The sequence below is a fragment of the Bos javanicus genome, chromosome 25, assembly GCF_032452875.1.
Source record: "Bos javanicus breed banteng chromosome 25, ARS-OSU_banteng_1.0, whole genome shotgun sequence".
Classification (NCBI taxonomy): domain Eukaryota; kingdom Metazoa; phylum Chordata; class Mammalia; order Artiodactyla; family Bovidae; genus Bos; species Bos javanicus.
In genome coordinates this window covers 37609514-37632236 of record NC_083892.1, presented here as the reverse complement: position 1 = coordinate 37632236, position 22723 = coordinate 37609514, and the positions used below count along the sequence as shown (strand labels likewise).

Below are 22723 nucleotides of genomic sequence, written 5' to 3'. Positions count from 1 at the left end.
GTGAGATTTCCTGATGCACAGCATGAGGGGTCGGATGGAGGGCTTTTGGCCTCAGCAAATAGGAGGATGGGATGGCTATTGGCTGAGGGAGGGAGGTACTGATGGGGCACTCCCGGGGAAGATCAGGACCTGGGTCCATGCTGAGTTTCAGATGTCTATTAGAAAAGTCAGAAAGCAGGAAGGGAGAGAAACAGAAAGGATGAAGTGGCGATGAGGAAGCAGGAGCGGGAGGAAGAGAAGATACACCAGTAAGGAAATATTACTGGACCCCTATCTTAAATTCACTTGGATTTTTTCTTCAGCGTGCTAAGTCGCTTCAGTCGTGTCTGACTCTTTGCAACCCTATGGACTATAGCCCGCCAGGCTCCTCTGTCCGTGGGATTCTCCGGGCAAGAATGCTGGAGTGGGTTGCTGCGCCCTCCTCCAGGGGATCTTCCTGACCCAGGGATCAAACCCGCATCTCATGTCTCCTGCATTGACAGGCAGGTTCTTTACCACTAGCACCATCTTAGGCTGGTTATAAAGAGAAACTCTGACGTGAAGCTTTATAGCCAGGGCCGATTCTAAGGGCTTTAGATGAGAATTAGGGAAAACCACATGATGAGTTTACTGTTACCTTTGATGGTGTCCGGCTTCCCAGGTGGCTCAGACAGTAAAGAATCTCCCTGCAATGTGGGAGACCCAGGTTTGATCCCTGGGTCGGGAAGATCCCGTGGAGAAGGGAATGGCAACCCACTCCAGTATTCTTGCCTGGAGAATCCCAAGGACAGAGGAGCCTGGTGGGCTACAGTCCCTAGGGTTGCACAGAGTCAGACAGGACTGAGTGACTAAAACTTTCACTCTGACGGTGTCAGGGAGGTTATTCTGTTCTGTTTTAGGAATGCCAAGGACATGATCCATTATGTTATGCAATGCTCCTGCATTCTGATAAATTTCATCTTTTGCTAAGTCCTGGGAGAAGCTCTGCTTTCCTTGAGGAACTGATGTACATCTTCTCTCTCCAAAACGAAAATCATGAAAAGATTGTCTCTTTTCTCTCCAGCTGCCAGGGATCTCAAAGCCAAATGTGAAACTCGACTTTATTACCCACTTGGGCCTGTGAAGTTTGCATATTTGTTTTTTACTTTCCCTCCCCTTGGCTTCTTTAATTCCCAGGGTTAGTTTTTTAAATTTTAACTTTATCATGTGTTCTTGCTAGAGTTGCCTCTAATCTATATGGAATGAGGTGGAGTGTAAAATAAAGAAAGGAATGCAATTGAATAGCGTTGCTTTTTAATAACAATGCAACTCATTTATAAATGAAAAAGATATTGAAAATTTGTCTCTAATTTCCTATATGCAGTCTTGAATTCCAGCCGACTTTCACTATAAAATTGAAACTGTGTTCCTCAAGGAAAAAGAATCCTAGTCCTGAAATGTTATAAAAATCGCACGTTCAATTGCAGAAAATATGTAAAGTCACATATCTTAAAGAAAGCAAGCTATTGTAAGATGCTGATAACAGTATTTAAAATAAATCACAGAATACAAATACAAAATAACTGGAGTTGTTCTAATGTTTTGTATGTGGTCAGCCTCATCCAACTCTTTTGCAAGCCCGAGGACTGTAACCTGCCAGGCTCGTCTGTCCATGGAATTTCCCAGGCTAGAATACTGGAGAGGGTTGCCATTTCCTTCTCCAGGGGAACCTCCTGACCCAGGGATCAGAATCTGCGTCTCTTTTATTGGCTGGTGGATTCTTTACCACTGAACCACCTGCGAGCCCTTTTAGGATGAGGATTTAAAGACTGCAGGAAAAAGAATGGGTCTTCCAAAGAGGACATGCTGTTTCGTGAGACTTTGCAGCTTACACTTTCTCTGGAATTACTGAAGCAGGTTTCACAGAGCTCAGTTAGCCTTCACTTTGCCACATACCTATAACACCTGTCTTCTTAGCCTATCAATATTGGTTCTTCAAATCAATCCCTTTAATAAACTTATTTAGAGAGGAAATGATCTAAGTAATATGTAGTGGGTATGAATTCATGGGTTTGCTGTTTTCTTAATGTACATTAAAATCAATTCGTAAGTAATTAAATGAAAACATGGTTCGGCGTGTTCCCCTGAAAGCACCTCTTTCACCCCATGCCGCGCATATAGTGAGTGAGGGGTTTAGTCCTACAGAGTGATTCCTGGGTATAATCTTTGAGAAAGATCTTAAGAAAGTCTGCTGCGGACTTCCCTGGTGGTACTGTGGATAAGAATCTGTCTGCTAATGCAGGAGACACGGGTTCCATCCCTGGTCCGGGAAGATTCCACGTGCCACGGGGCAACTGAGCCCATGTACCACAACTACTGAGCCCTTGTGCCTAGAGCCTGTGCTCTGCAACGAGAGAAGCCACCGCCATGAGAAGCCCATGCGCCACAACGAAGGGTAACCCTGCTCTCTGCGGCTAGACAAAGCTTTGCGCAGCTCCAAATAAATAAATTAATAAATGATCTTAAAAAAAGAAAGCCAGCTGGGATGAGTACACCCTGCTCCAGTGCGGTCACCACCCATATCTAATCCCTCTCCGGGTCTCCCTGTTATGCAGCTCACCCACTGGGGCCAGCTGTAGGAATGACATCATTGGTTTCCAATAGTGACTTTTAAACCTGATTTTTGGAGCCATGGGTCTCAACTGTGGTCCCTGGACTGTCAGCATCAGTTAGCACCTGGGCGCTTGTGAGAGATGTACATTGTTGGACACCACCCCAGTCCTGCAGGGGGATCCCAGTGGATGCTGACGTTTGAGGACCACTGTTCTAGAATCCCGTTGTTCAGTCAACAGAAGACCATCAGCAAGGAGACCCAGTTCTGAAACCAACTAGTTGTGCCTGCGTGCATGCTCAATCACTTCAATCGTGTCCGACTCTATGCGACCCCATGGATTGTAGCCTGCCAGGCTCCTCTGTCCATGGGATTCTCCAGGCAAGAATACTGGAGTGGATTGCCATTTGCTTCTCCAGGGGTTCTTCCTGACCCCGGGATGGAACCCGCATCTATCTTCTGCATTGGTAGGTTGGTTCTTTACCACGAGCGCTATCTGGAAGCCCCAACTAGCTGTGCCCCAGTGTCAAAATGCTCACAGACTCCATTTCCTCATCCATAGCATGAGGAAATGCCTGGTCCTGAGCAGAGGTTCCCAGCCCAGAGGTACATTAGAAACCTCTGAGCAGCTTCTCAAATGTGTTGCCATACGCCAGAGGCTGCTATACAGTCAGCCCTCCGTATCCATGGGTTCCACATGTGTACCCAATCAACCTCGGATTTACATAGTATTTACAACTATTTACATACTATTTACAACTATTTACATAACATTTACACTGTGTTAGGTATTACAAGGGGCTTCCCTGGTGGCTCAGTGGTACAGAATCTACCTGCAACACAGGAGCCAAGCTGCAGATTTGATCCCTGGGTGGGGAAGATCCCCTGGAGGAGGAAATGGCAACCCACTCCAGTATTCTTGCCTGGAGAATCCCCATGGACAGAGGAGCCTGGCGGGCTACAGTCCACGGAGTTGCAAAAGAGTTAGACAGGACTTAGCGACTAAACAACAATACAGTATTATAAGTAATTATACAGTATTATAAGATGATTAAAAGTTTGTGGTAGGGTGGGCCAAATACTACACCATTTCATATAAGGGATTTGAACACCCTTGGATTTTAGAATCCTCCAGGGTCCTAGAATCCCCCTCTGATACCAAAGGGGTGACTGTACTTTATAATTATGTTAAGGTCGGGAACAGGCAAAACCAAATCTGTAACGGAAACAATCAGAACAGTGGTTGTCTGGGGGAGATTGGAGGGGCGATTGGCTGGGGAGGGGCAGGAGGGAAATTTCTGGGTTGATGGTGACATTCTGTCTCAATGGGAATATGGGTCAAAGGTGTATGTATTTGTCAAAAATGTATTAAGTGGTATGCTGAAGATATGCACGTTTTATTGTATGCATGTTTTACCCCAAAAGAAAAACAAAGGGGCTGAAACAAATATTGGACTCCAGTTAATAGTTTACATGCTGAAGTGTTGAGGGGTGAAATGCAGTGATGTCCCAATTCATTCTGAAATACATCAAAATATAAGATGGCCTGCTGACTGGACAGAGAAATGGCTGGCTGAACAGGTATGTGGACAAAATGAGTATATTAAAATGTGAGTTGGAGAATCCAGATTGTGGCTATATGGGTATTCACTGCAAAGTTCTTTCAATTATTCATTAAGTTTGACAATTTTTATCATAAAATGTGGGAGGGAAAATCCCGATGCTGATATTTTTATGCTCAAATTGATTAAATCAGTATCCTTCCTAAGCTAAAACTTCTCCCATTGGAGCGAGGTATGTTTCTTTGTCCAAGGTAGCAGATAAAAATTTTTTTGAGTATAGCTGATTTACAGCATTGCGTTAGTTTCAGGCGTTCAGCAAAGTGAATCAATTTTACCTACAAGGTAGCAGTTTTTAAGCTGTTCACGTGGACATTCTGGGGAAGTGGTGACACATGGGGAGATGGTTGGGTTTTTTTAAGCCTGATAATGAATTTACTGGGCTGGAATCTTCCAACAGGTAATGAGAATGTGAAAGGCGTAGGTGGTGGACCTGGGCGTCACTGCTGTCAGAACTGCCCCGCCCTTCAGCTGCAAGCATGGGGGCCCCCGGCTGCCCCCTGTTCTCTGGGCACAGACCGGGGCCCCCTCTGCAGAGCGTCTACTTGCCTCCACCACCAGAGGGAGCTGTCATCCCAGCAGTTTCGGAAGCGCGGGCACTATTGGAACGCCGCGGGGAGTGCTTCTCTGCGTCCCCTCGAGGCGATTACAGGGCTGCTCCCACCATGCCTTGCTTCCCCTGCTAACCCATCGCTCCCAGGGGACTGAGCCTGCAGGCCATGGACCCTCTTTGCAGATCTGCACGCTCGCTGACTCAACACACCTCCCCGCTCCCCTTGTCCTCCAACTTGACCCATGGCACCGTGGGATCCGTGGCCAGCAAAGCCCCCTCGAGTGTCACCTCTTCCGGGGACGTTCTCCTGTTCTCCTGGCTCGCCGTCTCCCCTGGGCCCTCCCCTGGGTGCTATTTCTCCTCCCCTCACACCCTGGCAGTGCAGAATCCGGAAGGGCTCAGGATCCTTTCTGCCTCCAAGGCATTTCTCGTCCTTCTCATTCAAAACAGCGTGTGGCCTTCTGTCCACCTGCTGGTCAGCTCCTTCACTGAGGACGCAGGCAGCTGGCTCTGTTTCCTCCTCCTCCTTATTGTCCATGACCCACGTGGACGGACCATCTGACCCCCTGGTCTCGCTGTCTTGCTTGCCTCACCTCCAGTGACCTTTCCAACACTCCCACCCAGCCCCACTTCCTGTGCTCACACCCGGGACCCCTGACTTCATCTGGAAAAGAGACCCAAGCGCCCCCTCCCACCCCGGCTCTAGCGCCGCCCGCCGCCCCCCCCTCCCAGCCTCATCCAGAGCTCGCCTGGTCTCAAGGAATGACTCCCTCCCTTGCTCGTCTCCCCTCCCTCCCCTCTCTCCTGCCCTTGGCCCCGCCCCTGGGCAGACCCCAGCGTGGCTGACACTCACGGGCAGGCACCCTTGCTCCCCTACCCTCTGCCGTGACTTCACCCCTCCTCCTCTGCCCGTGGTCCCACCTGCGTCTCCCCTGCAGCTGAGCGACACCCACGTCTCCACCTTCACCAGGAAACCGGAGCCAGAGCGGGGCTGTATCACCATCCTCCTCCCACCGTCTGCACTGATCGCGCCTTCTCCCCCCGGAAGCCAGCTGCCCCCAGCTCTGGGGCCCACCCCTTCTCGCTGCCCAAGCTTGTCGCTCTTATTGGATCCCTGTTTTCTAGTTAGCAGGAAGTTTTCACTAGAGGGTGCAGAACTGGCCCTAGAGCTGAGGACCCAAACGGCTCTGAAGTTTTCGACTTGCCCCCGGGCTAAGGTCGGGTGTGGGAGGGTCTCCTCTCAGTGCACAGTCTTTCCCGTGGCCCTGGTCTTTGGTCTACACGTGTCCCTCTCGGGTTGTCTTCCTGGAATTAATGAACCCTAACGCAGAACAGCATCTCAAAGCTCTCCCAGCCAGGCATGTCATCATCCGCCCACCCCTGCCTGCTCCTGGTCCAGATATTCCCCGCCCCTCCCCTGGCAGGTGAGGAAAGGGACACCTCCGTGTCCACGAGGACATACCTGAGATAATGCAGCCGGAGCTCCTGGCACTCTGGTGATGCCCGCTGCCCTGGGACGGTCCTCACAGCTGTGTAGAGGGCACGCCTGCGGATGTTCTCCACCATCACTGCACCTGGGGAGGCAGAGGCCCCTGGGTGTCCTCGCTTGGGGAGGGGGCAGGGCAGGCGACCAGAAACCCCACAGAATATTGCCCACCAGCCAGGGGTGGGGCGGCAGGGGTAACAGGTTATATGGACCCACAGCAGCGTTTTTAAAGCCAGGAGCTGCCTGGAAACAGGAACACCGTGGAGTCCACAGGGCTTGTATTTGTGTCCATTAAAACACCTGCACCCCAAACAATGCAGGCGTTTCAGAACACATGTGAGTTCAGGTGTGTGTGTGGTACCCGTCAGAGTTGGTATATGTGGAAGCGGGACGTGGGGATGACAGACGCAGGGAGACAAGTGCCGATGTGGGCGGTGGGCTGGAGAGTGGGGTACCTTCGGCCCTCTCAGCTGAACCCCCTACACCTAACCCAGCAAGGTGACCTCACCTGTGCCTCTGGCTCCAGTCTCCCCTACGCAGTCCAGACCCGGGTGCAGCCCACAGATCCACACTCTCCTGGGCCGCATAGCCCCCTCAGAAACACGTGTCTGTTGGTAAAAGCCGAGAGGCCACTCCTTGCTGGGACCGTAACTGAGGTCCTAACCACTGAAAAACAAGAAGGCTCCAGTACGCACCACCTGCTGGCATGTTCCCTTTCCCAGTGATGCTTAGGACCCTGCTGGCCCTCGAGCTCCTGGGGTCTGGCCAGCCCAGCCTTGGGGAGCTGCACACGCTGTGTGTGCCATGCGCGTTAGGGACACCTTGGGACACGGTATCGGCCCTCCTACCTGGGACACGAGGGGGCCTCAGGGGCTGGTCTCTTAAGGCCCGGAGTCCCGACGACGGTGAGCTGGGACCGGGGGGCCTGGGGGTGTCCTGATCCCTCCTGTCTGCAGGGTGACTGATTCCAGAGCTACTGGGGTGAGCGAGGAGCTGGAAAGAGACGCACACGGTCAGGGGGCTCTCGGGGGCCTGATGGGGCCACCCCACTGCCCACGACCTGCCAAAGGCGGCAGGAGGGGACAGGGCCCCAGAGGCAGAGCGAGGATCAGCCGAGGAGCCGGGGGCATGTCACTGTGGAGGGGCCCTCACCGAAGGCAGACCTGTCCCCTTGGCCCTTGTGAGGACGTGGGAGGGTTGCTCTCCTTTTATGCAGAAGTCCCCCCAGATTGGACGTTCTCGTGAGAATGTCGTTTATGCAGACGCCAGTTTGCAGGTGAGAACTTCCACGTTCATGGCTGTGGGTGACATACATCCCACCTTTTCATGGAGTGAATCAGGAATTTGGAAACTCACTCTCACTTTTGTACAAAGCTCAAAAGGTTCCCTCTACAGAAACTTGCAGTTGAAAAAGAAGGCAAGTTGCCAAGGGGGCAGGGGAGGGACAGAGTGGGAGTTTGAGGTTAGCAGATGCAAACTGTTATATATAGAATGGATTAAAAAAAACAAGGTCCTGCTGTAGAGCGCAGCATCAATATCCTGTGAAAAACCACAGTGGAAAAGAATATGAAAAAGATTATATATATATGTATAACTAAGTTTCCTTGTTGTACAGCAGAAATTAATACAACCTTGTAGATCAACTATACTTCAATAATTTTTTTTTTTTTAAAAAGAAGGCAGAAGTCTGATCTCCTGTTTCTTGCAGGTGAATTAATTGCTTCTCATCCTGTAGTATTTAGAGAATAGAGATGACGAGCTGAGGGGGAAGGAGAGAAAAATAACCTCTTAAAAAAGAGATGTTTTTAGGCACAAAAAGGAAACTGTATTAATTAAGGTTCTCCAGAGAAACAGAACCTATATATATATATACACACACACCCTGTGATCCAGTGAAGTTGATACATATAATTAACCATCATGGAAACCTCCTTCCTACCCGCTAAGAAAGACAAGATGATCTTCTAAAAGGAGCAGACATAGACGATGAGGGACCTCTGGGTGCTGAGCCTGGGTACCTCGAGTGGCTGCACAGGAGGACTTCTGGGTATGGACCAAGTGGGTCCTTCTAGAACCTTCTAGGAACTGTTCCTCTCAACCTATGGTCTAGCACAGCTTTGCACTGGAAAGCACACAGCACGCTCTGCTGGGATTCTAACAGAATCAGAAAGCAGAAATGTTTGGTTTTTCTTAAGTTGAAATTTAAAATGTTTCCCAGGGTTCATTTACATAGCAGTTCATTCAGTAATAATTTGTAGCCACCAATGGTAATATTATTATTTAAATCCTTTCTAATGGGCTGACCATGAATAGCCAGCCTTATGTTGGCTCATGGTGGAAAATCAGGCCAGGCCAAGGTGGGGCACCCACATTTTGGGGTCCTTCTTCCCATATGAGGCCAGATGCTGCCTACACAGACCCCATGGAAGAAACTGCTTCTGAGGCTGGGGTCAAACTCACCTCCACCCCAGGGTCCAGGCCTCACAGGTGCCACGGCAGGACCTGGCCATCCCCTCTGGGCCTAATGACCCAAGTGGTGGGCTGCTTTGCAGGGATTTGGGACAAAAGACCAATTGTCCACATCCTCCAGCCCCAGAAGATGCAACTGGAGACAGGCAGGGAGCAAGACAGACCACGTGGATCCCCGAGCCTAAGACCCAGCTGGCCCAGACTGAGCTCCTGGCTGCCTCATGAGAGAAGAGAGAGTGGCCGGCCCTGCGCTCTGCCTGTTACATCCGAGCTGGAGGAGGAGGAGGGGGCCAAGGAGGAGTGTTGGCCGGGTCCCATCACTGAGTCTCATCGCTCCCTAGGTTCACCGGCATCACAGGTGAAAGGAGAGAGGCAAGTCCCGGGGACGTGTGAGCCCTTAGATGACAGGGACCTTCCCACTAGCGAAAGGGCTCCAAATTGGCCCTGGACCCTGACCCCTCCTCCCTGGCTCACAGATGGGGGCTGGGGTCAAGTCAGGAGAGCTTCCTGAGTGAGCTTTCGCCCCAGAAGACACACAAAAGCCAGGTGAAAATATGTTTGCAAAACTACTTTATAGGGACTCCCGTGGCGGTCCAGAGGTTAGGACTTTGCCTTCCAATGCAGGTGGCGCAGGTTCAATCCCTGGTCAGGGAGCTAAGATGCCGCAAGGCCAGAGGCATCATAAAACCAGAACATAAAACAGAAACAAGATTGTTGTTCAGTTGCTAAGTCAGGTCTGACTCTTGGCAACCCCATGGACTACAGCATGCCAGGCTCCTCTGTCCTTCCCTAACTTCCAGAGTTTGCTCAAATTCATGTCCATTGAGTATCTAACCATCTCATCCTCTGTCAGCCCCTTCTCCTGTCCTCAATCTTTCCCAGCATCAGGGTCTTTTCCAATGTGTCGGCTCTTTGTATCAGGTGGTCAAAGTACTGGAGCTTCAGCTTCAGCATCAATCCTTCCAATGAGTATTCAGGGTTGATTTCCTTTCGGATTGACTGGTTTGATCTCCCTGCAGTCCAAGAGTTCTCTAGCACTACAATTAGAAAGCATCAGTCCTTCGGGGCTCAGCCTTTTTTATGGTCCAGCTCTCACATCTGTACATGACTACTGCAAAAACCATAGCTTTGACCAGACAGACGTTTGTCAGCCAAGTGATGTCTGCATTTTAATATGCTGTCTAGGCTGTCAACAAGATTGTAATAAATTCAATAAAGACTTTTAAAACAGTCCACATAAAAAAAAATCTTTAAAAAACAAACAAAAAAACCCCTGTTGTATAAATCATGAAGTGCAACATATTCAAAGGATATAATTTTAAGAGAGGTGGAGGAGAACTGTGGCTTTAATCCAGGGAAGTTTCCGGAATCAGATCTCTCTTGCCCGGATCCTGACTGTGGAGGATGCTGGTTAGATGTGGAGAATACTTCTTTCAGTCTAGTAGAAGCAGGTGGGTATTTCTGTAGCGAGTTTTCCTAGACCAGGTGGGTAGAGTCCTTTATCTAAAAGGGCCTCCGGTTACAGTGGAATTGCCTCATCTGATGCCCCTGGAGACAGAGACAGCTCGGCCGAGAGCTTGCTTTCCACTCCACCTCACACCAGCAGGAGACAGAAGCTCCTAAGACCTTAAAGGAAACCAGGGCAGCCATAAACTGTATTTACAGCCTCGAGGGCCTGAGAGAAATGCTGAGAAAAATGAGTTGCTGAAAGAACCAGATAGTTATTCTTTTTTTTTTTTTTTACCTGAAAATAAAAACTCACCACTGAATCATAAAGCGGGCTGACCGCGAGGCCTCCAGCTGGAAGGGTCGCTGAGGGCCTGCAGGCACCAGCTGGGGCCTGGGGGGCAGTTTCTCTTCTCGCCGGGACCCCTGCTTGCTTGGGGTGCAAGCGGAGCTTCCTGTCTCGCCCACGTCCAGCCGTGCCCACCTCCACCTTCTTCCCAGTGGTCTCGTGTCCTCCTTTCTGACGGTGCTTCCCTCGACCACTCCCTTTCCTTTTTATGAAATGTGTTTCTCCATCCGCCCACTTCCTTTCTGCTTCCTAGGAGTGTTGACCGATGCACCAAAGTGATGGAATCACATAAAACCTGCCAGAAAGTGCCTGAGCACAGGGAAGCTTGTGCCCCCAGCATGGCAGCCCCAGGCGCTGTGGCTAAAGGAAGGTGGGCTGCAGCCCCAGGTCCAGATGACCCGCAGGGGCCTGAGGGCTGGGGCAGCTCCAGGGAGCACTGGGCTGGGTCAGCGGCTGTGACCCGCTGGGTCAGGACCCGCTGGTGACCACCAGACCCCCCTCCCCCAGGAGCTCAGGGCCCAGGTGGGCAGAGACGTGGGCAGAGGGCACTTTGCAGAGATTGGGGTGAGGGGGGCGTGGGGACAGAGGGAGTCTGACACCCTGGGGGCAGCCGACATCCGGGGTGCCGGGGGCTCGGAGCTGCTCCAGAACCCTCCTCATGGCTGTGCTTCTCTCCCACACTCACCCCTGACCCCTGGTGGGAGCGGTGGATGAGGTCCTGACGTGGATCCCCCTCCCACCTGGGATGCTGCTGGTGCTCACTTCACGGGACACCCACTCACCCGGCAGATGCTGTCTGAAGTCTTCAGGGTCGAGCAGAGGGTGTAGGCTCACCGACTCTGGGCGCCTCCACCACTGACAAGCTGTGTGACCCTGGGCAAGTGACTTGAACTCTCCATGCCTCGGTTTCCTCATCTGTAAAGGTTAAATGAGGTAACGTTTGTAAAGCATTTGGCTGAGCGCCTGGCATACAGTAAACACGGTATGTATGTTTGTTCAGTAAAGAAGCTGGGAGACCAGGGATGTCCCTGACCCCATGCAGCCTTCACTCAGGGATGGAGACCAACAATAGACACGTGAGCCGATAAGTTACAGAACTGCAGCGGCAGGAGGAGATTAAATCAGCAACGGGACACAGCGTGAGCTGCAGGTCGCGGAGCATTATTTTAACCCAGGAAGTCAAGGGAGGCCTTCCAGAGGAGGGGCATCTGCATGGAGACCAAAATGATGAGCGTGACCAGCTGTGCAAAGATCAGAGCGTTGGATTCCAGGCAGTGGGCACAGCACACGCCAAGGGCTGGTGCGATGGGGCAAAGTCAGGCGGATGTGGCTGGAGCCCAGCGGGCACTGGGGGACGTTATGTGCGAAAGAGGTTGAGAGAAGCAGGTCCCGTGGGGACTGTGGTCCTGGGAAGGGATTGGGGTTTTTTCTAATTGCAATAGGAGACTGTACTCACTTCCTTGGCTTCCCTGGTGGCTCAGCAGTAAACAATCCTCCTGCCAATGCAGGTGACTTGGGTTCGATCCTCTGGGTTGGGAAGATCCCCTGGAGAAGGAAATGGCAACCCACTCCAGTATTCTTGCCTGGGAAATCCCATGGAGGGAGGAGCCGGGCGGGCTACAGTCTACAGGGTCGCAAAAGAGTCAGACACGATTTAGACTAAACAATAACAATTCGTTTCTTCGGGCTGTAGCAACAAAGTACCACAAACTTGGTGATTTAAGACAGGAATGTGTTCTTTCCCAGTTGTGGAGGCCGGAAGTCCAAAATCAGGATATTGGCTACAGTCTCTCTGCAGAATCCAGTGGTGGGTCTTTCCCTGCCTATTCCAGCCTCTAAAGATGGGCCTAAGTGTTCTTTGGCTGCGGGTGCCTCCTTCCAGGCTCCATCTTCACCTGGTCTGTGTGTGTGGGTCTCTGTGTCTTCTTTGTATAAGGGCATTAATCATCGGAGTTACAATCTAAATCCAATGTGATAGCGTCTTGAGATCTTTAACTTAATCACATCTGCAAGACCCTATTTCCAACTAAGATAACATTCACAGATGCCCAGGGTTAGGTGTGTGCTCAGTCATGTCCAACTCTTTGCAACCCTGTGGACTGCAACCCACCAGGCTCCTCTGTCCATAGAATTATCCTGGCAAGAATACTGGAACAGGTTACCATTTCCTCCTCCAGGGGATTTTCCCGACCCAGGATTTTGAGCCTGTGTCTTCTGTGTCTTCTGCTTTTGTCAGGCGGATTCTTTACCACTGAGCCACCTGGGAAGGCCTTGGACACAATTCAATTCACTGGACGTCTATGCAGAGGGGATCTATACGACCTGACTTTTGATTTAACAGGGTCGTGCTGACTGCTGTGCGGAAAAGAGCACAAAGATGGGGAGGCAAGTTATGAGGGGGCGGGGGTGGCTCTTGCAGGCAACATGGCCAGGGGTGATGGGTGAGCAGGAGAAAAGGCGTTTTCCTGTTGAACATAAACAATTTCATGGATCACCAACCTCAGATGAGGCCCCTCTGTGCCCATGATGGGTCAAGACGGCAGCAACACCCTTCCGAAATCACATCCGAAACAGACGAAACGTGGACACCATCCAAACTGCACAATCAAACATCCCCCTCCCAGCTAATATGACGCGCTCTCTTGTTTAACCAATCACAATCCCAGCTAATATGACGCTCTCTCTTGTTTAACCAATCACAATCCCAGCTAATATGACTCTCTCTCTTGTTTAACCAATCACAATCCCAGCTAATATGACGCTCTCTCTTGTTTTAACCAATCACAAGTCCAGCTTCTCCCCATCCGTCTCACAGTCTAGATAAGAATTATTGAGATGCCCAATCAGAGCATCACCCTGACTCCCTGACGGCGTCCAATCCAGGGTGAAGCCTTGCTTCCCCGGACCCCCACCCAGATCACGCACCAGAAGCCCAAGTCCTGTGGTGTGATGGGTCCTGACTGAGATGCCCCATGTTCCCAGGCTGTGTTCAGCCTTGCTGCGTGGAACCAGGAACCAGGCCAACCCGGTTCAACCACAGCTGCGCTCCTGGTGGTCTCTGGCTGAAGGGCAGGGGGTGCTCTGTGGGTGTGGGCCCAGCGCCCTGAGCTGGGTGTGATGCTGTGCTGCTGCTCTATTGAAATTCTTAATCGGTTTTGAACGGGGGGCTCTGTACATTCATTTTTCACTGGGCCCTGAAAATTCTGTAGCTGGTTCTGCTGAGGAGTACTCACAGTGGCTGATGCCAGGGTCGCTCGGGTGGACAGTGAAAAGTGGGTGGGTTCAGGACTTCCTTGGCCAAAAAAGAAAAAGTGGAAAAATTTAAGGAAGAGGGAGAGAAACCTTGAGTTTGGGGCTGTGTACACTGTGTCCTTTATCAAAAGGGAAGACGTTGGGTGGTGAGGTCCAGCAGGTTTGGGAGTGGGACCGGGGGGCCAAGAGTCTCCATTTGGTGAAAATATACTTCTTATCGGGCCTCCCTGGTGGCTCAGCTGGTAAGGAATCTGCCTGCAAGGTGGGAGACCTGGGTTCGATCTCTGGGTTGGGAAGAGCCCTTGGAGAAGGGAAAGGCTACCCTCTCCAGTATTCTGGCCTGGAGAAGTCCATGGACTGTATAGTCCACGGGATCGCCAAGAGTCGGACACGACTGAGCGACTTTCACTTTCACACTTCTTACCACACATTGGGAAACAGACATGCCTCAGGACAGCAAAGCCCATGCACCACAACCACTGAGCCTGTGCTCTAGAACTCGTGAGCCACGACTACTGCAGCCCGCGCCCTAGAGCCTGTGCTCTGCAGCAAGAGGAGCCACTGCCACGAGCAGCCCGAGCCCCGCGACTAGAGAGCAGCCCCCATTCGCTGCAACTAGAGAAAAGCCCTCACACTGCAACCCAGCACAGCCAAAGACAAATAAATAAATAAAAATATAGAAATGGCAATTTGGGGGGAAAAGGAAAGATAACATTTGAAAAAAAAAATGGTGACTCAATACTGCTGTTTTGCAAGCTATTACCATGGAGGACGGGGGCAGGGGAGAAAGTACTGAGTATAGGGGACTTAGGGATCTTTCTGTAACATTTCTTAACTGTACAAGAATCTACAACTATCTCAAAATTAAAACTTTAATTAAAAATCGGTGACCCAGAAAATCAGGAGGAGGATGGAACGCCAGGCAGCTCCGGGCAGGTGCTGCTCATTCGTATTCATCGGCTCTCGAATCTGCAAGGAGCTGGGGTGCGGCTGAAGGCGGGGTCCGTGGGGTCAGTGGCAACAGCTGTGGATCCTGAGTGTCCCTCTTGCTGTTCTCGAGGTGGGGCTCGTGGGGTGGGGAAGATCTCATCTCTCCGAAGCCCTGCCAAGCACCGGGCATGGACCTGATGGAGGAAAGTTCCATGAAGAAAGTGACTCTGGCACTCAGTCCCTTTAGCTGGTTCAGGTCCCTGCAGCAGGGGGTCAGACACGGGGAGTCTGGGGACCATGACTGGGAGCAGAGGCCAGAATGACTTCAGTCGGTCCCCACTTTTATGCCCCCATTAGCCAGGCTCGGGCTGCCTGAGGTGGGGGTGGGGAGCACCTCATCTTGATATTTGCAGATTTATTCACGGAATTCCCCACACATCTGGATGAGAATATATGACTTGCCCCCGGAGGAAATAGTTAAATGATTGCTAAACCACAAAATGTTCCTGTAAAATTTGCTTCCATATTTTATTAGACGCAGATGAGCATGAATTATTGTGAAGCCAACAGGAGGGTTTGCAAATTCAGTTCTTGCTTTTCCATAAACAGCTCTTCCGTGTCTAGATAGTTATGGCAAGGTTTTAATGAATGTTGGCTTGTGATGGAACTGCTGAATAACTCATTCATTTATCCATTCATCCATCCATCCACCCACACAACATTTATTAGGCATCCACTGTATGCCAAGTGTGTGTTAGTTGCTCAGTCATGTCTGACTCTTTGAGACCCCATGGAAGGTAGCCCCTCAGGCTCCTCTGTCCATGGAATTCTCCAAGAATACTGGAGTGGGTTGCCATTCCCTTCTGCAGAGGATCTTCTCAACCCAGGGATTGAACCTGGGTCTCCTGCATTGCAGGCAGATTCTTTACCTTCTGAGCCACCCAGCTAATACCAGCTAAATTGCAGCTCAGGTATCGTTCTTGTTGACCTGCCTTCACCATCGGATGTACAAGGCTGTTGTGAGATGAGCCAGTTTGGGGCTTTACTGTCGTGGGAGGGACACCCTTTTGGGGGAGTGGGCTTTCTTTCATGTATCTCAGGAGGCCACTGGCCACGGAGAAGAGGGAACATTTCCTCATACCTGATTGTGGTTGGATATGCTACCTAACATTAAATTATTCTTTCTTAAGATCTTCTCATTTGTGTCAAGGTGTGAAATTTCTTGGGGAAAAAGTGGACACAGTTGAACAAGACTAGCTTTCAAGTTGAATGGGTCTTATTGGTTTCTCACACTCTGTGGGGTTCTGTCAAATTGATCCTGGCAGGGCAGGCCACGAGGTCTGCTTTCCACTCAGACTGCCCAGCACGAGGCTCTGAGAAGCTGGGGATAAGAGAAGAAGCAACATTTGTTCCTCCTCCCTCGTTTGGCAGTTGAGCAACAAGGATGGCTTGTAAGATCCAGGAAACCAAGAGACTGGGGACCCTTTCACCACGCTCCCTCTGCCCCCTAAAGACAGGAGTAGGGCTTATGTCTGCTGCCTTGGCCTGAGCTGTGGATGGGAACATGGTCACCAATGACAGGGGGCTGGGCTCACCCCACTGGGACCCTGGCCTTGGAGGGCTCTGTGGCTCTGCAAGCTGACACTCTGTGGGGGGAGCGTGGAGTCTGCCTTGAGAAAGACTTCTTAAAGAGAAAGCAAGAGATAGAGGACTTCCCTGGTGGTGAGCGGTCAGGAATCCACCTGCCAATGCAGGGGACACAGGACCAACCCGTGGTCCGGAAAGATCCCACGTGCCTCGGGGCAGCTGAGCCCGTGCCTCAAGTCCTGCAGCCCGCGTGCCCTCGAACCTCTGCTCTGCAACCAAGGAGCCACTGCAGTGAGAAGCCTGTACCCAGCAACCAAGGGGAGCCCCCGCTCGCCGCAGCTAGAGGAAAGTCCAAGAGCAGCAACAAGGACCCAGCACAGCCAAAAGTAAGTTAATAAATAAATTAATTTAAAAAGGCCAGAGGGGGAAGGGTGCCCAGTGGTGTCCCCTCTGCTGCGCGGGTGATGTCTGGGGTTCTCACGCAGCCTGCGTGGTGCCTGAGCAAAGGAGTCCCTCCTGCCCCCAGTTTGTGGGCAGAGAGATGGCCCCGCAAGTCCAGGAACACATCCAAGATCACCCAGTGCGTCCTGGAGGCCAGACTGAAACTTACCATCCTTCCTCCGTACCGCGGCTTCCAGACAGGGGCTCTGTGTGTCGACCTTTTCCCAAGGCAGACGTGGCTGGAAAACCAAGGACTGGGGGTGTCAGTGAGGAGGTCCCTGGGCAGGGCGGGGTGCCCTTCACTGCACCTGTCCGCAGGTGAGGTCAGTTGAGAGTGACCTGGGAACATCCAGAAGTATCACCTTCCATCCAAAGACTACGGTTCATGATCAGGCCTGGCAGACACACGTGCTCTCCTCTCCATTCCAAGTAGTGGGCAACTGGGTTGCTGAGACATTCAGGAAACAGAGTTGGTTAGAAATAGGAATTCAGACGAATTGCTCCTGAGATCTAGAGGGCCCGGGGAGGTGGTGCGGGAGGAGGGATGCCTGGTTCTTAGGACTCAAGAGCTCAGCAGCAGTCCTTTTGGTTCAAGCTTGGAAATTCATACTGAAAAGGGCTGGCTCCCTCCTCCCTCCGTCTTTTGTTCTGTTCAGTCCTTGGTGGACTGGATGAGGGCACCTGCGCTGGGGAGGACCATCGGCTGGACTGAATCCAAGTGCTAATCTCATCCAGGAACACCCAGGAGGAGTGTTTAATCTGGGGATCTCCTCAGCCAGTCAAGTGGACACATTAAATAACCACCACCGCTTTCTTCCTTTCATTCATGAAATTAGAGGCATGGTCTTTGGTAGCTCAGTTGATTTCCTGGGGGAGAAGAGGAAACACAGAGTTCCTGGGGCCTGGGTTAGGGCGGAATTCTTGGAGGAAGACGTGGAAAGAGGAGCTTCCCTGGTGGCTCGATGGTAAAAAAAAAAATCTGCCTCCGATGCAGGAGACCCAGGTTCCATCCCTGGGTCTTGGGTCGGGAAGATCCCCTGGAGGAGGAAATGGCAACCCGCTCCAGTATTCTTGCCTGGAAAATCCCATGAACAAAGGAACCCGGCGGGCTACAGTCCAGGGGGTTGCAAAGAGACGGACACAACTGAGCGACTAAGACTTTCAACACTTTCAGAGGAGCCAGGACAGCTCTTGGGGAGGAGAGGTTGAAGTAGAAACACAGGAAAGGGTAAATGAAGATGCACTGGTATGTGACATTCTTTGAGGGTCACAAGCAAATGTCAGAATATCTTTTGATAGTTTGTTTCTTGGAATGTGCTGCCAGGTGGGATGATGGGATTAATCTAGATACTTTTTTTTTAAGTTTTAAAAAGTGGTTTTTTTTTGCTGTGGACCATTTTTTAAAAATCTTTGTCGAATTTGTCACAACATTGCTTTTTTTTATGTTTCGCTATTCTGGCGGACACGACTGAGCGACTGATCTGATCTGATCTGATTCTGGCTGAGAGGCATGCGGGATTTTAGCTCCCCAACCAGCCATAGAACCTGTAGCCCCTGCACTGGAAGGCAGAGTCTTACCCACTGCACGGCCAGGGAAATCCTTAATTTGGATGCATTTGGAGAGTGGCCATCAGAATTTGAGAACTCAGGTGTTGTGTTTAATTGTACCTCCTATTAAAATAATCACTCAAGATCTGAGCTCTGGGTAATAAAGGATGTGACTGGTTCCTGGGAGGGAGCTTGGAAATCTTGGGAACTTCCTGAATGATAGGAGTGTCTGTTATTTCTCAGGGACTCCTAAGGTCACACCTAGGTTTACGATGGGGGTGGCCACGCCACAGAGACCAACCCTATGACTAGCAGGCTGGGTCCTTGAGCCAGGTGATGTCAGCATGTTTCGATCTGAATGTTTGTGTTTCCCTCAAATTCACATGTTGAAATTCTAACCTCTAACCTGATGGTATTAGGAGATGGGCCCTTTGGGAGGTGATCAGGTCAGGAGGGTGGAGGTCTCGTGAATGGGACTGCGTACTTATGAAAGAGGCCCCAGGGAGCGTCCTAGGCTCCCTGGCCACATGAGGACACCGTGAAAAGATGGCCATCTGTGAACCAGGAAGTGAGCTTTCAGCAAACACTGAATCGCCTGGTGACATGATCCCACACTTTCCAGTCTCCAGAACTGTGAGAAGTAAATGCTTGTTGTTTCTAAGCCCCCCAGTGTAGGTGTTATAGACTGTTGTTACAGCCAGCCAGTCTACAATGAAATGCAGACTTACAGTTTATATATATAGTCTGTACTTTGTTCCAGTAGCAAGAATGGAGCCAGGCACAGCCCGCACTTTGGGGATGGGTGGGGGAGGAGGGTTGGAGAGTGAGTTCAATCACGTGGCCAGTGACTCAACTCATCATACTTACAATGAAACCCCAATAAAAGCTCTGGCCCCTGACCTTGGTGGAGCTTCCTAATTGAGTCCACGGGTATGCAGGAGGCTGACACATTCAGATTTTATGGCGAGAGGGTGCAGAAGACCCTCCCAGAACCTCGCCCTGGGGCCTCTTCATTTGGCTGGTCCTGACCTGCACCCTTTATAATAAAACTGTAACCAGAAGGATGGGCTTCCCTGGTGCTAAAAGAATCTGCCTACCAATGCAGATTTGATCCCTGGGTTAGGAAGATCCCCTGGAGAAGGAAATGGCAGCCCACTCCAGGACTCTTGCCTGGGAAATCCCATGGACAGAAGAGCCTGGAGGGCTACTGTTCATGGGGTCGCTTAGCAACTAAACAACAAAAACCGGAAGGACAGCCTTACCAGCAAACTGTTGAGACCGACGGGGGTCGGGAAAACCTTCCAGATTTGTGGCCAATTGGTCAGAATTGTGGGTGGGCTGGAGACCGCCAAAGTGTGGCTGGTGTCTGAAGTGGGGGCAGTCTTGCCGGGGACCGTGCCCGTGAACCTGTGAAATCTCCTCTAACTCCAGGTGGTTAGAGTCAGAACTGTGCTGCGTTAACTGCAGAGACACGAGAACGCCACACCTCACTGTACCTCTCTCAACAAGAAGAATCTCTCACGAGCTGAGTTTGTGTCAGGCATGGCGGTGGGGTCCACACATCCCACCTAACTGTTGAATGTCATGTTACTAAAGGGATTCGTGAAGCTTAGAATATTGCTAGTGTCAAAGGGGCGACACTGTGAAAAACACACTGAGATCGGAATTACTATTTTTAGGTGGGTGCACAGATTTGGAGGACCAGATTTTCGTATAAATTCATTAAAACAAGGAAGTCTAAATGCTTCGTGAAGTGAAGGGTTGCAGAGTAATTTTCAGCCTTGCTTTAAGAGGTATTCAGTTGGTGAAGACTTGGAAAGGATGCTGGCGGCTGACAACCTTGCCCTATCCTTAGGTCTCCTGGGATGTGCCAGCTTGCTGACTGCTAGGCTGGGGTACACTGTTGGCTGGCACTTGGGGCACAGTCTACCAAGAGCAGGAGGATGGGCTTAGGGATATCCTGGTCCTCACGGGGCCCGGGAAGAGAACAGGTGGGTGAGGGCCTGCGTGATCCCACGTTAAGGTGTTCCTGGACTGGAAGCGAGGCCCCGCCTGTCTGTAGGGTGGACAGTCCCTCTTGTAAGGACACTCTCACTGGACTGGCGCCTCCTGTGATTCAGCTGATCTCAACTCTAACCTTAATAAGCGAAGTGAAAGTCGCTCAGTCATGTCCGACTCTTTGTGACCCCATGGATTTTACAATCCATGGAATTCTCCAGGCCAGAATACTGGAGTGGGCAGCCTTTCCCTTCTCCAGGGGATCTTCCCAACCCAGGGACTGAACTCAGGTCTCCCGCCTTGCAGGCAGATTCTTTACCAGCTGAGCCACCAGGGAAGCCCAACCTTAATAATGACATCTGCTTCCAAATGAGGTCACCTTCTGAGGTACTCGGTGGAGATGAACTTTGTGGGGACACCAGCTGACCCATTACATCCTCTAAATGTCTATCAATCGGTAGACAGATCAAGGGAATCAGAAGAGGCCCACTGTCTGTGTTATCACAGCAGAGCTGGGCTGGGAGTGAGGTTATCTCAATGGGAAGACAGAACATTTATAAACTCCTGAGACTGTCCCCAAGCACAGGAGGTCCAAGGCCGCTGCCCCCTCTACTCTGAAGAATCTGCTGGACATCCTTCTCTCTTTCTGTTGTCCTCAGCTCTTCAGGAAGAAGCCGAATCCTTTATTTACAGTCTAAAGAGATGACCTGAGCAAGGACTAATGGGTTAAGCCCAGGGACAAGATGACAGTTCTCTTCTGCCTTCTCAGTCCCAACAAAGGCTCTAAGAAGAGACCAGGATGCTGTGGGCTGGAGCCGAGGGCTGGACGGGGCCCAGGCAGGCTCGCCCCTCCGTCGTCCGTCCCACCCTAAAACCAGCTAGAGCCCCCAGCAGAGAGCAGTGCTGCAGCCGCTAAGCAAGGTTAGGGTTTTGCATTTCAAAGGGCAAATGGTTTCTGTCTCCAGGCAACTTGTAATTCTTTTGTTCAAAGAATAAAAGCACAGTTGGAGACCAGAGAGGGGTATCAGGACTCTAAGAGTTCCGAAATCAGAGGGGGTTCCCAGCTCTCTGCCTGACTTCCTCTACCGACCCCGCTACTGACTCCCGCTGGGCCTGTGGGGGGAGTCTGGTCTTCACCAACACACGGGCAGAGCCAGAGCAGAACTCAGGTCTGCCCTGCCCTGACCCTGGATATCGGCTCCCTCTCGGTGCCTCACTTGCCTCACTCCCCTTGCAGGGGCGGGGGTGGGGTGGGGGTTCTTACCTTTGTTCTCTGCCTCTCTGGTCCGGCCTGCAGGTGGCCCCTCTTTGCCGGCTGTCTGTCTGTGTCTGGGAGGCAGGCTGGTGGCTGTCAACAAGAAGCATCAGGATTCAGCCAGGCCATGGCCCACCTGGCGAGTGGGGCAGGTTTTTCCACCCCCCACCCCCCCACCCCCGCTCTCCTAGCTTTGCAGGACTATTCCCTGGGGGACAGTGTGGGTGACCCTGGAGACAGGAGGGAGAGGAGCTCAGGATTGCAGATATTGAACCAGGGCCAATCTGAGGAGAAGTCAGAGGGTTTGAGGGGTCGTGGACAATCTCCCAGGGAGTCCCCACGGCCAGCCCAGGGCACAAGAGGGTCAGGGTGGGGGCGAGGGTGGAGGGCCCAGTCCAGCCTTGAAGAGCATCTGCCTCAAGAAGGATTAAATAATGAAACACCGCAGCTACTTACAGAACCACTGTCCGAAGGGTGCTTGTGAATTCTCTTTGATTTCTCCTTTGCACCCACGGAGTGTTCCTGCCTTCTGGGGACCTGAGACTCCAGACTGGCCTAGAGTTTGATTCTTGGTCCAGCAGGCTGCTCCAGAGGCAGAAAACATCCAGACTTCCTGGGCCCCCAGTGCACCCCAGCCAGTCGGGATTGCTGGAGTTGCCACTGGGATGCCCCGTGCCCCCCTCCAACCCCGCCCCCCAGGCACATGAGCCATTCTCTAGGGGGTGTCACAGACAACCTTAGTGAGGAAAAGAGAAACCTCCTGTGTATTTTTTTTTTTTTTAAACAAAGAGTGAACTTGTTAGTTACTCAGGTGACAAGAGAGTAGAGAAGCTAAAAGGTAAAATCAGGCAACTCAGGGATTAACAACTCAGGAAGCTGCAAGCAGCCGGGGACTGGAGAGGCTGAGGGAGGAAGTGGCTTTACTGGAGCCCGGATCTGGAGCCTTTGGGTGGAAGGTGGAGTCGTGGCAAGGGCCAGGAGGAGGGGACTGTGCAGCCGGAGCCAGAGAGGTGGAGGAAAAGGAGGTGTGCGAAGGGGCGGGAACAGACCCTGGCTTCTTTCATCCTGCATCCCAGTTTTTAAAAATTGGGGTAAAATACACATAACATAGAATCTACCATCTTGACCATCTTTGGGGGTACAGTTCAGAGGCATTAAGCACGTCTACATTGTGGTGCAACCGTCACCCCATCCATCTCCTGGCCGTTTTCTTCTTGCACA

At 51.5% G+C, this 22723-nt stretch overlaps 1 long non-coding RNA gene across 1 annotated transcript; it reads right to left on the bottom strand.

The window, feature by feature from the left end:
- Positions 1–14601: 14601 nt before the first annotated feature.
- On the bottom strand, positions 14602–22187 carry LOC133238740 (uncharacterized). Its single transcript, XR_009733611.1, has 4 exons — positions 21959–22187; positions 21512–21595; positions 16871–17149; positions 14602–14867 (listed from the first exon to the last, which is right to left on the bottom strand). It is a non-coding gene; the product is annotated as an uncharacterized LOC133238740 (long non-coding RNA).
- Positions 22188–22723: the final 536 nt, after the last annotated feature.